The 12,556-nt window shown below is 44.9% G+C and overlaps 1 long non-coding RNA gene across 1 annotated transcript; it reads right to left on the bottom strand.

The window, feature by feature from the left end:
* Positions 1-3,749: 3,749 nt before the first annotated feature.
* On the bottom strand, positions 3,750-11,998 carry LOC136792972 (uncharacterized). Its single transcript, XR_010837632.1, has 5 exons — positions 11,876-11,998; positions 11,343-11,450; positions 7,705-7,918; positions 6,641-6,886; positions 3,750-5,329 (listed from the first exon to the last, which is right to left on the bottom strand). It is a non-coding gene; the product is annotated as an uncharacterized lncRNA (long non-coding RNA).
* Between the last annotated feature and the right edge of the window lie 558 nt (positions 11,999-12,556).

Genomic DNA, 12,556 nt, shown 5'->3' with positions numbered 1-12,556 from the left:
GGGCTTGCAAACTTAAATTACTGCTGAGGTCAGGTGACTCACATCAAAAGAGGCAGCTGGCTGGGTCTGGGACTGGGAGACTGCTGTCACATGGGGAAGTGGACCCAGTATGGCCAGACCTTCTGATATTTTTCTGAGATGGGACCATTCAGAAATTTTTGTATGAAATTTCCAGAGTTTTATTTAGTGGCAACACATTCACCTTTAAGATGAAGCTGTTGAATTAGGCCTAGTGTGGATTACACAGAACCCTCCTGTAGGTCAAGTTCAGCCTGAGAACCACCAGTCTGCAAAGATCCTTGGTTTATATCATTGCATATGATTTTCAACTTTGTCCTAAACTGCCCTGCCTTTTGAAGACACTGCAGTTTCCTTCCTTGTGTCCGTCTCTTTCCCCAGCATCATCTGTGGCAGCAGTCCTTGTAAATAGATTTTCTGTGCCAGATCATTGCAGCACCGGAGAGGCTGGTGAGCTTGGGTAGTGGAATCCTCTCCATGGCAGCCTGCTTTTTGGAGGGTCTTAGAGTCCATCTGAGCTTGGGGAAAAGAACCCAGTCCTGCTTTCCCAGCTTTAATAATCACTGCCTCTTTGTACTTTCCATCTTTCTGGTGATGTTTGTTTTCTTTGCATATTAATATGTCCCACAGAAGAATGCTTAAATCCAAGAGGGAGCAGGCGTGGGGAATGTGTACAGACACATTCATAGTCCTTCTGGCATAATACAGATGAAACCGGAACCCCTTGGGCCTCCTCTGCTTACCCCAGACATCCAGGAGACTTTGGCTCTTTGTTTTCCAAAGATTACAGGATTAGAGTCACTGGTCACCCTGTCCCAGAATATAATCAGCCGCATGGCTGAGCTGGGCTCAATTCCGCTCCAATGGTGAGTGACGGGCAGAGAATTTGGGACCAGGCCTCTATATGAGTGTGAGTGAGTCTTTATCGCTGCGGTCTCAGAGCCAAGGAAGGCAGCTTTGAATCATAACAAGCTTTTCAAGGCTTTGGACTCTGGCCTCCACTAAATGAAATTCAGAGGTGATGAGTATGAATTTTGTCTGATATTTTGAAGCAGCCCTTTCAGCAAACCCACAAAACACCATCAACTTCGATGGGAGCGGTTCTGAAAGTTGAGCATGAGCCGGAAATCACCTGGAGGGCTTGGAAACACAGGTTTCTGGCCCCTCTTCCAGATTTGGATTCAAAAGGTCTAGGATAGGACCTATCCTACCTCCGGGAAACGTGCATTTTTGGCCAATTTCTAGGTGACGCTGACGGTGCCGATCCAGGGGTCACACTTTGAGGACCAGTACTCTAAGGAATTGGCAAACAGGTGTCTAAAAAAATCGAGAAATGCTTCCCCTTAAAATACCTGCTTGTCTTACTAGTTAGAGGCTGCCAGTCCTCGTGGAAATCAAATCAGGAAACCTGGGTTCCAGCCCTGACCCTCTGTTACCAGCCCTGTGGTCTTGGGCAAGACACTTACCTTCTCTGAACCTCGGGTTTCCCACCTGGAAACTGAAAATAGTAACTCCAGTCATGCTTCCTTCCCAGGGGTCTGGGGAGATGCCAGTGACCTTGGGGGTGCATGTGCTCGAGACCCTCCATTCAGGCATGAGGGACTCTTACTGAGAGTGTGGAACCTTAGGAATTCGTTTTCCAGTCTGTTCTTGTTTTTCACTCTGGGGAGACCTCATCTGCAAGACTATTTTAAGGTGAGAGACCCTCAGCATTTAGAATCAAAAGGTTATTTTCCTGAAGAATGAATCCTTTCTGAGAGAAAACACTGTAACTTCCTCCATCTCCAAGAACACTTTGCAACCTGAGAAATGGGCTTACTTAGTGGAGCAGGCGAAGCCCTCAAAATAATGGCAACTTGTGGATGTTCTAAACAGACAGCATTCCTGTTCATGTTGCAGATTCATTTTAAAGATTATAGACATAGACAAAGATTATAGACATAGATTATAGACATAGACAAAAAGATTGCTGACTTGGAAAATTTAGCATCAAGGAAGAGCTTAAATAGGCCAAGACAATAAGTACATGTTAAAATGGTGGAGAGCAGAATGGGGTCTCTTCAGAACGACCAGGACTTGCCTTGCTGAACACAGACAATCTCAAGGCTTCTTCCCCAGCCCAGTGGATAGAAATTCTCCCACAATCCACTCTGGATTTCCTTCCTGATTACAAGCAAATTTCTTTCACCTGTTGGCTCAGCCCATCTCCACACCAGGCAAAACAAGAATGTTTACTCTTATATTGCCTAGGCTTTTTTGCAATATCAAAGCTAAATCCTGTGCTGAGTTGTCAGTTGACTGTCTGGCAATCTGACAAGGGCTGCAAAAGGATAACAGAGTCCAGATGAAGAGGGCAACCTGGGGCTGTGAGATAAGCTGAGCGTCCCACCTTCCCTGTTCCTAGGCATGAAATCCCAGCATCTCCCAAAGAAAGACTAGAGACACCTTATCATGCAGTTTTAAGCTTTCATCCAGTTTGTTCCTTAACTGGCCAATTGATGACAAGCATAGTGTTTGCCTGCCATGGGCCATCTGTAAAAAAATCTAGAGCCAGACTGATGATAAGTTTAATATCGTCCCTCAGCTCTCAGCTGTGAAGTGGGCAATTTCATTAAAGCAAAGAGGAAAAGAATGTGAGATGACCCCCTCTCTGTTTCCCCCTGCCACCAACAGTCCCACATCCAGTGTCAGCCATTCCTTGAATCAAAGATCAGTGGTGTGATATCGTGCGTTCAGAGTGAGCCCAAGACTTCCCAAGGGTCTCATAGAAGTTGAGGCAGGAAGGACTGAGTTGCAAAAATGAAATCATGGCGTGTTCCAGTCAAAAGAATGTTTATAGAGCATCAGGTCCAACTTTGCAGATGGGGAAACCGAGGTCCACAGATGGGAAAGGACATGTCCAAGTCACCTGGGTTTTAGTAAAAGAATTACAGAACTGACAGTCAAAGCTGGAAGGGCTCTAAGGTCATCCAACCTATCTACCCATTCAATGCGTACCTATCAGCAGACAGAATTCCCCTCTGCTGCTGGAATACCTCCTGTGTCAGAGAACTTACTGCTCTCAGGGCTGTCTCATTACTTTTTCCCATAGCTGGGAGCAATAGAAAGTGTTTTCTTTCTGTCTTCCCATGGCTTCCTATTTCTATCCTTGGGGATATGTGATTAAATCCCAGTCTTTCCTTTAATTGCCATTCCTGTGGATATTTGAGGTCATCTATCATGTTTTCTATAAACGTTTTCTTTTTCTGGCCTGTGACGAGCATCCCTTATGCCTCTTATGATTCACCGTCCAGGCCTCTCACCACCTAAACACTGCTCGCATTTATCCGGATCCCTCTTGAAAGTATGATGCGTCTGACTGAATGCAATCTTCCTGTGTCTAATTGACATGATTATGTCCTTTGTTCTAAAGCCTTCGTATCTATTAATTCATCCTAAGATCATATCGACTGCTTTCAGAATAAACCATTTAGGGTTCCTTTGGTTGTAAATGATGAAAATTAAATTCTAACCAGCTTAAGTAAAAGTGGGAATTTAATAGCTCACATAAGCAAAAAAATCAGGGATAGAACTTCAGGGATGAATGGCTCAGGCAACATTTGCCTGAGGTAGGTATCTCTGTAAGTATTTGCCCAGCTTTGCAACTGTTGGCTCCATCGCTAAGTAAGGTAAATGCCTGCCATGCTCTCTTAGTCCGTTCGGGCTGCTGTAACAAAATGCCACAGGCCGAGTAGCTTATAAACAACAGAAATTTATTTCTCATACCTCTGGAGGCTGCAAGTCCGACGTCAGAGTGCCAGCACGGTTGGGTGAGGGATGTCTTCCAGGTCAGACTTCCCATTGTGTTCTCACGTGGTGGAAGGGGCTAGGGATCTCTCAGGAGCCTCTTTTAGAGGATGCTAATCCCATTCATGAGGGTTCCACCGTCATGGCTTAGGCACCTTCCAAAGGCCCCACCTTCTAATACCACCCTCTGTCGGGGTCACGATTCCAACATGTGAATTTTGGGAGAACACGTAGCACAGGCCAAGCTTAAATTTCAAAGTACCCAGTACATGGGAATAAAAGAGGGTGGGCCTCTGTATTAGGCTGCTGGGGCTACCGTAACAAAGTACCATAAATCGAGTAGCTTAAACAACAGGAATTGATTGTCTCATGGTTCTGGAGACTAGAAGTCTGAGATCAAAATGTTGCCAGGGTTGGTTTCTTCTGAAGGCTGTGAGGAAGAATCTGTTCCATGCCTCTCCCCCAGCTTCTGGTGGTTTGCTGGAAATATTTGGTGTTCTTCGGCTTGTAAAAGCCTCACCCTAGTCTTTCATCTTTACATGGCGTTCCCCTATGTGTGTGTCTGTCTGTGTCCAAATTTCCTCTTTTCCTAAGGACGCTAGTCTCAGTGTATTAGGAGTCCCAGTTACTGCGGTAAGACCTCATTTTAACTAATCACCTCTGCAACGATCCTGTGCTCCAGAAGGGGTCATATTGTCAGGTATTTAGAGTTAGGACTTCAACATATGTATTTTGGGGAGGACACAGTTCAAACCATAACAACCTCTTTCATAAGAGTACTGCCAAGAACACCCAAGGCTGCATTTCATGGGCTCTAATGAATCACACACCCATCCCTGAACTAATTAATCACAGTGATGCCCGGACAGAGACACATGTCTTTCCCTAGAACCACCGGTGAAGCCAATACAACCTAAACCACAGGGACTGAGGGTGGGGGAGGGGAGGGTCTCGAGGAAGTAATGGGTGCTGGATGCACAAAACCGGTAGACATTTACTGCACAAGGGGAACTGAGCAAACGCGAAACCACGGCCCAGGACTTGGGCAACAGCTGAGGCTCCAGAAATAGGCAACTTCATGATGCGCTTGGCTCTTGCCCATTAAAAAGAAATCGTTGTGTGTGTTGTCATGAATCAAGCCGGGAAGTTGAGCGGCCAAACTGTTTTCAGTTCTTACAAGGCACCATGGAAGCCGCGTCGGCTCCTGGTAGCTTTGTGTTTTGCATTCATTTCTTTTCATACCGGAAGATTAAAACAATAGCTTCTGGTTACCATCCCACATATTATTGATTAAAATCCTTGCCTGAAGACCTTCCATCTCACTTTCCAGCGTGGCATGATTTACTTTTCTTTTTACTCCCTGTAACATATGATTAATGCTGATCTCCGGAGTCCCGGTGAGATGAAGCTGGGTGTCAGGTACAATTTGTCAGCTTGGAAGTATAGATTATTTTATGTTTCTCGAACTTTGTGGCCAAGGGAACACAGCTCTTGATGGTTAAATCCATCCACACTTTCCCCTGGGCTATGAAATGCCAGAAACATTAAATAGCCCACTTAATACATAACCTCATTCTGTATGCTTGACTATTTTGTTTTTAATTTTTCTTCCCTTTCCTGGCTGCTCACATGAAATGGGATCAAAGAAAAAAATTATCCTCACTGGATTTTGTTAAAATATTAATAGGTTAGGGTTGACTGGCTAAATTGAATATCTTTGCTGATCTCACTTGCATGTTTAACTTGTGCTTAGGAAAATATGTTTCCTAGGTGATAACCTTTTATGTACCAGCCCGACTTCATTGAAATGCATAGAGATAAAAATATGTCACGCTCAGCGGCTATGCTATTCTTGTGTAGCACTGTGATTATTCAGATGGTAATTGACCCCCACCTGTAGACAGCTCCGATTCTGTAGTCAATCATTTCATTTGATGTTAAAATATGTGAAAGTACAATTATATAATTTACATTACAAATCATGCTGAATGCTAGGGGTCTCTGAACCGCTGACAAATGCAAAGGAATCGGGGTTGGGGGAGAGAACTCTGGTCAATAAATGAAGTGAATTACACCAGGCGAAGGGTTCACTTTTCTTAGTTGTGTCCATAACAAGAGCTTTTGTGCATGTGTCATTGAAAGACTGGCTATGGCCTTCTCTCTGCGCCATAAATGGCAACGTTTTGGATGCCTTTCTAAGGATGTTTCCCCTTTTTCTGGCAAAGAATCGCTCCTCCCATTAGCTAAAGAAGTGAGGGCTTGTCCAGGCCAGAAGGGAAAGCAGAGAATCTAATAAAGGGAAGACGGCGTCAGGCCTGGGAAGTTGCGGTGGCTATTTGGTGCCAAAGCCAACACAGGGGTGAGTGGTAGACTGTAAATTACTCTTGCACGTTTCCAGACTTCAGATCTCGGCCATCAAACTGGAAACATGTACTACTATTATTAGGAGTCATGGCTATTATTTATCTAGTGTTTCATATGTTCCCCGACACTGGGATAAATGTTTTAGATACATTATCTAGGTAACCCTCCCGACACAGCCATACGACTTGGATCTGCTGTCAGTGCCGTTTTTATACGAAGAGAATGGGCACAGACTCGTTAGCAGGCTTGCCCAGGGCCATTCCGTTAGAAGATGGAAAGCGGCCTGTGGCAGAACCTGGGCCGGTGACCACCCTCCCAATTCTGGATCAGGCATCAAATGCTTACGGTGGCCACGCAGGACTGGAAAGGAGCACAGGACACGGTTTCTGCCTTCGTGGGGCTTTTGGGAAAGCAGGTGGGTTGGGGTGGGAGTGGGCATCCTTGGTGAGGGTGGTCCAAGTAGGGAACTCACCAGCCGTAGGGTTCCGATGGAGATGGGCTAGCCACTGGTGTACAGTGGAGGACCGTCTCCAGTCCTGCTGCGGCGCTCTCGTAGGTCAGGGGAGGTGGCGTGATTATGTCTCCCGTGGATGCATAATACTTCCTGCATCAGAGCCATCCAAAGCCAGACTCTTGCTCTTCCTTCCACCACATTCCGAAGCAGCTGGGCTGGGCTGTCCCCGGGGCCTCTGGCTTCCAGAGTGGGTGCAGTGCTGGTCTGGGCACATAAATGAGAAAGCTTCACTCCCCGCAAAGTGATTTGGGGCAACTAGAGCTGGGTTGGTTTCCGATGTGGACACCTGATCCTTGAAACGTGCTGGGAATTGCGCCCTGTTGGCTAAAGACTGCAGGTTTGCTGCCAGCGCCTCTCACAGGGGCAGGGGCCAGCTTCTGCGTCACATCTCCGGGCAGCCCTCGGGGAGTGTACCTTCATAAAACATCGCCTGAAGCAGAAGACAACTGCCTCCGTGATGTTCATATCCCATCCCCCTGTCTCTTAATCACTTCACTTTGTTATACAGCAGCAACTAACACACCGTTGTAAAGCAATTATACTCTGATAAAGATGTAAAAAAAAAAAAAGTGCACCGGCTGGAGATAAACAGCTGGGTTCCAATCTCCGCTCTGCCACGTGCTGGCTGTGAGATCTGCATAAGTTAACCTCAGTTAGCCTCAGTTTCCCTAATTGTAAGTGAAGTGAATAACAGTACCCACCTTATAGAACTGTTCTAAGAATTGAGTTAACACGCAAAGCACTTAGAACAATGCCCGATACATAGTAAGAGAACATGTAAAGTGTTAAATAAAATGTCCTTTGTTCTTGAGTAAGGATGATCTCTTTTACCCGATTGTATATGAGAGTTAAATATATTTCTAATAAACTTAAAACATACACATAACTACTAAATATTGCTTTAAAATCTGTTTATGGACTCCAAGTGGGCTGGGCACTGCACTCTGTGAACCCCCAAAGAGTCAAGTTCAAACCCTTGGGCCTGGCATTCTAAGTGGCCCCCCAAATTGTCCCCCACTCACCTTTGCAGCACCGTCTTGCCTAACAACTCACTACATACGTTGTTTTCTGTTGGGTTTTGTACTTAAACAGCATGAAGTCGGTTCATTATTTTATCAAGAGGCAGTACAGCTTCGTGGTTATGCCCACAGCTCTGGTGTAAATGACATGGGTTTGAATCCCAGCTCTGTGCCATCTTGGCTGAGTAATATCAGTTACTCATCCCAGCTTTCGCATCTGTAAAAGGGGAATATAAATAGAATCTACTTCCTTAGAGAGTTAGGAGAATTAAGTGAGTTGATTCATGAAAGCATTTTGTACAGGGCATGGCTAAAGTGAGTGCTCTTTAAATGTGAGCTAAGCTAGTCATTGGTGTTTGGGTCACATTTTATGTTACATACAAGTCCTGAAGCCTGCACGATGGCCCAAAGAATGAAGCGGCGACTCCCCTTGTCCAGGCTCTGGGACTAGTATTTGAGGAGCTCGAGGCCCTTTCTCCCCAACTGGAAGCTGCTGTGCTGAGGAGGGAGGGAGCTGACCTGGGGGGAGTCCCTCCACTCAGTCAGAAATCCCAGCAACAGAAATCACCCACTTGGTGAACGAGCCAGACGCTCTGGCCGGGGAAAATTTCCCAGGCGCTTTCTGGAGGCTCATTTTGAAAGTGAATTGAGACATTATTTTTAATTAAAGTGGCAATCTGCCCCCATGAGTTTCCCGTCCCTCGATGCTCAAATGATGGCCTCTGTTTTGTCCCCTCCCTGCCTTCTCTTCCTCCTTTTAATTTCAAGCCCATAAGACGGCCAGTTTACTAAATTGGTTTTAATGGAAATTTAGCCAACACGAATAATAATGAAATGTAAAATTATTCCTTGGCTAATGAACAGCCAGTGGCTTTGGGGTTAATCATTTGCTTCTGGTGTCAGCTTATTTATATTGAAATAGAATTGTAATAGGATTCCAAGCTAAAACTGTTTCATCTTCTCCATCATCACTTACCTTAGGGTCTATTCTTTATCATTTGTTATTGTTTAGCAATCGCTCTCACTTTGGTCCTACTTGTGAATTAATTAATTACCTAGTTAAACTTGGGCGATTTTTTTTTTCCTTTGAAAGATAGAAAACTTGTCTTATTTTACCTTAGCGTTGTGCTTTTATTCCAAAGCTCTCCATACACATGGAAACATCTTCTTCATTGATTTTTACATCAACTGGTCATCTTGACCAGCCAGGAATCAAGGGGTTCTCCCTTCATCAACCATGGCTGATCCCCTCAGGGGTCTCCCGACAGAGGATGAAGGGGCAGGCAGCAGAGAGAGCAGCCACTTCTAGAAACTCATTTTCCTTCCCTAGGACTCAGTGTCCCATTGAAAAAGGTGGGGAATTCAATCCCTAGAACAATGCTTTTTAAACCTGTGGAGGTTCTTCTGAAGTTATTGCTGGGGGTATTGGTGGACTGGGGATCAGGTACTCACTTGGAAGAGAACTGTTCATTCAAGAAGTTCTCTCTTTTAAAGGTAGATTTTTCTGAGTAAGTTTTTGTTTGGAAAAACCAAAGGAGAGGGAGGTGAGGGTCACCCTGTCTAAATAAAAAAAAGTTGAGACTATGGACCAGATTTAGGGTTCCCAAATTTGGCTGCATCAAAATCACTCAAGGGCTTCCCTGGTGGCACAGTGGTTGAGAGCCCGCCTGCCGATGCAGGGGACACGGGTTCGTGCCCCGGTCCGGGAGGATCCCACATGCCGCGGAGCGGCTGGGCCCGTGAGCCATGGCCGCTGAGCCTGCGCGTCCGGAGCCTGTGCTCCGCAGAGACCACAACAGTGACATGCCCGCGTAGCAGAAAAACAAAAAACAAAAAAAAAAACCTGAGAAGGGATTACTGTCCAGTATATGTAAAGAACTTCCACAACTCAACAACAGAAAAAAACCAATCGATTCAAAAATGGGCAAAAGACTTGAATAGATATTTCTCCAAAGAAGATATACAAAATGGCCAAATAAGCACATGGAAAGATGCTCAACAGCCCTAATCACTGGGGAAATGTAAATCAAAACCACAGTAAGATGCCACTTCGCACCTACCTACCTAGATCTAAGGATGATTATGAATATTAAATGATAAAATACAAGGAAAGTATTTAGCACAGTGATATCTAAATAAATTATTAATATATCAATTAGTTCTCCTGACACATATTGAACACCTTGCCAAGGTGCAAGGTGCTCTAGGTTATACGGACCATGTCCTACCAATGAGTTTGCAAGAGGACTGAGAAAAATGTTAAATGGTACCAAAAGATTACAATGTTTAAAAGTAGGTTGGTTTCTGAAGACAGGTATATATATCAAGCAGTTCTTAATTTTTCCTTATTTAGAAAGAGCAGGATATTAAAAACAAAACATACAAAACAATCTTATTTTTCAGTCTTTAAGGCTGTCTAGTTTCTAAAACGCCTGCCTGTGAAGTTAACACCGGCCATCCTGGATTAGGCCTGCTCCCGTTACACCCATCTGGAATTCACTAGAAGGCCAAATCAAGGCACTTTACCCAGGCCCTTCCTGCAAAGCAGAATTAGGTTAGACTTTCCAAGGAGAAGTCAGGACCAGCCCAGCGAAGCTGCCAAGGTTATGAGCTGTAATGTCAGAACCTGAAGGTGCCTTTAGTGTCTAGTTCAACTACTGCATCCTGTAGCCTGTTCAACTACTGCACTCTGAGACCCAGAAGGGGGCAGGACGCCTGCATCAGTCAGGTCTCAGGGCACAGAAGGGGGTGCCCATGTGATATTCTAATTGTCTCTTGGTCTGTCTTTGCACCGTTTCCTGCTGAGCATCTGTCCCCCCGTGGGGCCTCTGCCTCTCCCATCCTCAGGTGACCTTCCACCCAATCCTTGTTAAAACTGTTGAAAATGATTAAAGAAGACCATCTAGGTGATACAAACAAACTTGAACTCCCCATGAAGTGGGCAGTGTCAGTTCCCAAGGGTCCAGAGAACTGCAGAATGGGGCAGGAGGCAGGAAGCTTTTATAAGGTAAAGAATAAGGAACAAGGAAGAGATAGAAAACAGAAAAGGAACAAGCAAGTAAGTATAGAGCCCAGAGTTGGCTTGGCGTCTGGGGGCTGGCTGACTGGATATCCTGTGTTTCTGGTCCAGCGGGGCATTTACAGGAACAAAGAAGTTGCCTGAGTTTTGGTTTGCTGACCTGGCACCCCGGGCAGGAGTGGCTCCATCTTGAGTCTAGAAAGTTATTTCAACACAACCCTTGCTCATTCAGCATCACATTGAAAGTTGAACTGTGACCTTGATGGGGACGTTTGCAGCACTGTGGTAGACTGGTTGAAAGAGCTTTCTTAGGCTGGGGACCTGTGATTCCTCAAGTAGCCCCACGCGGGGAGCCCCTGCCTTCTCCCACTTTGCACTGCTTCACAGCAAGGCTGGACCTGAGTCTGTCAACAGCTGTGGAACTGGAAGGCCCAAAGACGCCAAAGTAAGTGTTTACCAGACTTACCAGGGACAGGATTCCCCGCGGTCCAAAAGTACAACCTTTTGTACTTTTGTATGAAGAAGCAATTACTTCGTGACACATCTTTCTAACAGATGCACAAAATAAATCGAGATAAAGCACAGATGCTCACAGATACATGTTCATGCTATGAGTTCATACCTCATAGTTCAAAGCTATGGCAGCCTGATGCTGAGATGCTGAGTGTAGTTCTTGGGAAGGAGCCTGGAAGCAGCAATCTCACTCTTCCAGGTGCCTCTGTACTGGCTCCTGCAAAACAAACTCTGAATGTTACTTTCACATTTTGCCTTTTTTTCCTAAAGGCTAAAACCTTCTTCGAATTTCTTTCGGTTAGTGAAAACAGGTACTACTGGAGGTCTTTCCTAAAAGCGAGGTGGTGTTAAATTCGAATTTTCGTATAGTGGGGGAAGCCTGTACTCAGGACCCCCTAGTGTGCTTTCATAAAGGGCAGAATTCCTAAGCCCTTTCCTTGGAAACTCCAATTCAGTAGATCCCACATGGAAACTGGGAATCTGAATGTTTAACAGCATCCAGGTGATGTTAGGATTTATCCAGCTGAGTCAATATTTCCTGCCTTTCCTTCCTCCATGGATCTTGCAGATAAGAAAATCGAGTCTCAGAGATAAGAAGTAATATTTTCAAGTGTGGAAAACATAGTTCTAGAGCCCACCTACCTTTAAAAAAATAATTTGTCTTTGCTCGCAAAAGCTTGGAGGGAGACCTTAAAAGGATAACCGTTCCTTTGTTGTTCACAACCTTGACCGTGGAGCGGCTCTTTCTCAGCTCACCTTCAGGATAATCATGGTCATTTTCCTTTGGCAATGACTTCAGAGTCACCCCACCAGTGAGTCCTCTATAAAAACACCCCCCTGTCAGTTCACAGGGAGGAGTCACAACGTGCCTGGGAACGAATCTCTCCTAAAATTATAAAAGAAAAACATCAGCCTCTAAATATATCAACTACATGAGCCTTCTATTTTTGATCCATTGTTGTATGGCTTGAGATCCTGAGCTATTAGCCTGCTAAGCTTGGCCAAAATTAGACCGGAGATATTAAAAGCAATTAATGTTCTTCCCTTTCATTTTATTTATTTATTTTTCAGTTTCACAATGCAATTACTTAAGAGGCTTTCAGGAGAAACCCTGAGAATCATTTTCAATCAGCAGAATGAAAACGTCGCCTTTTGTGATTTGGCAAACAAACGATGGGGTGAAATGACGCCCTTCTATGTCACTGTGTACTATTCATTAAAGGCTAATTGCTGCAGTCGCTAAATGAAATACGGCAAACTGTTCCACCTCTATGCCAGTTTGTTTAAAATCCGCAAGAGCTTTATTATTAACACTATTTAATT

The sequence above is a fragment of the Kogia breviceps genome, chromosome 18 (genome assembly GCF_026419965.1).
Source record: "Kogia breviceps isolate mKogBre1 chromosome 18, mKogBre1 haplotype 1, whole genome shotgun sequence".
Taxonomy (NCBI): domain Eukaryota; kingdom Metazoa; phylum Chordata; class Mammalia; order Artiodactyla; family Physeteridae; genus Kogia; species Kogia breviceps.
The sequence above is the reverse complement of the archived record's forward strand: the minus strand, read 5'-3'. Positions and strand labels throughout refer to the sequence as shown.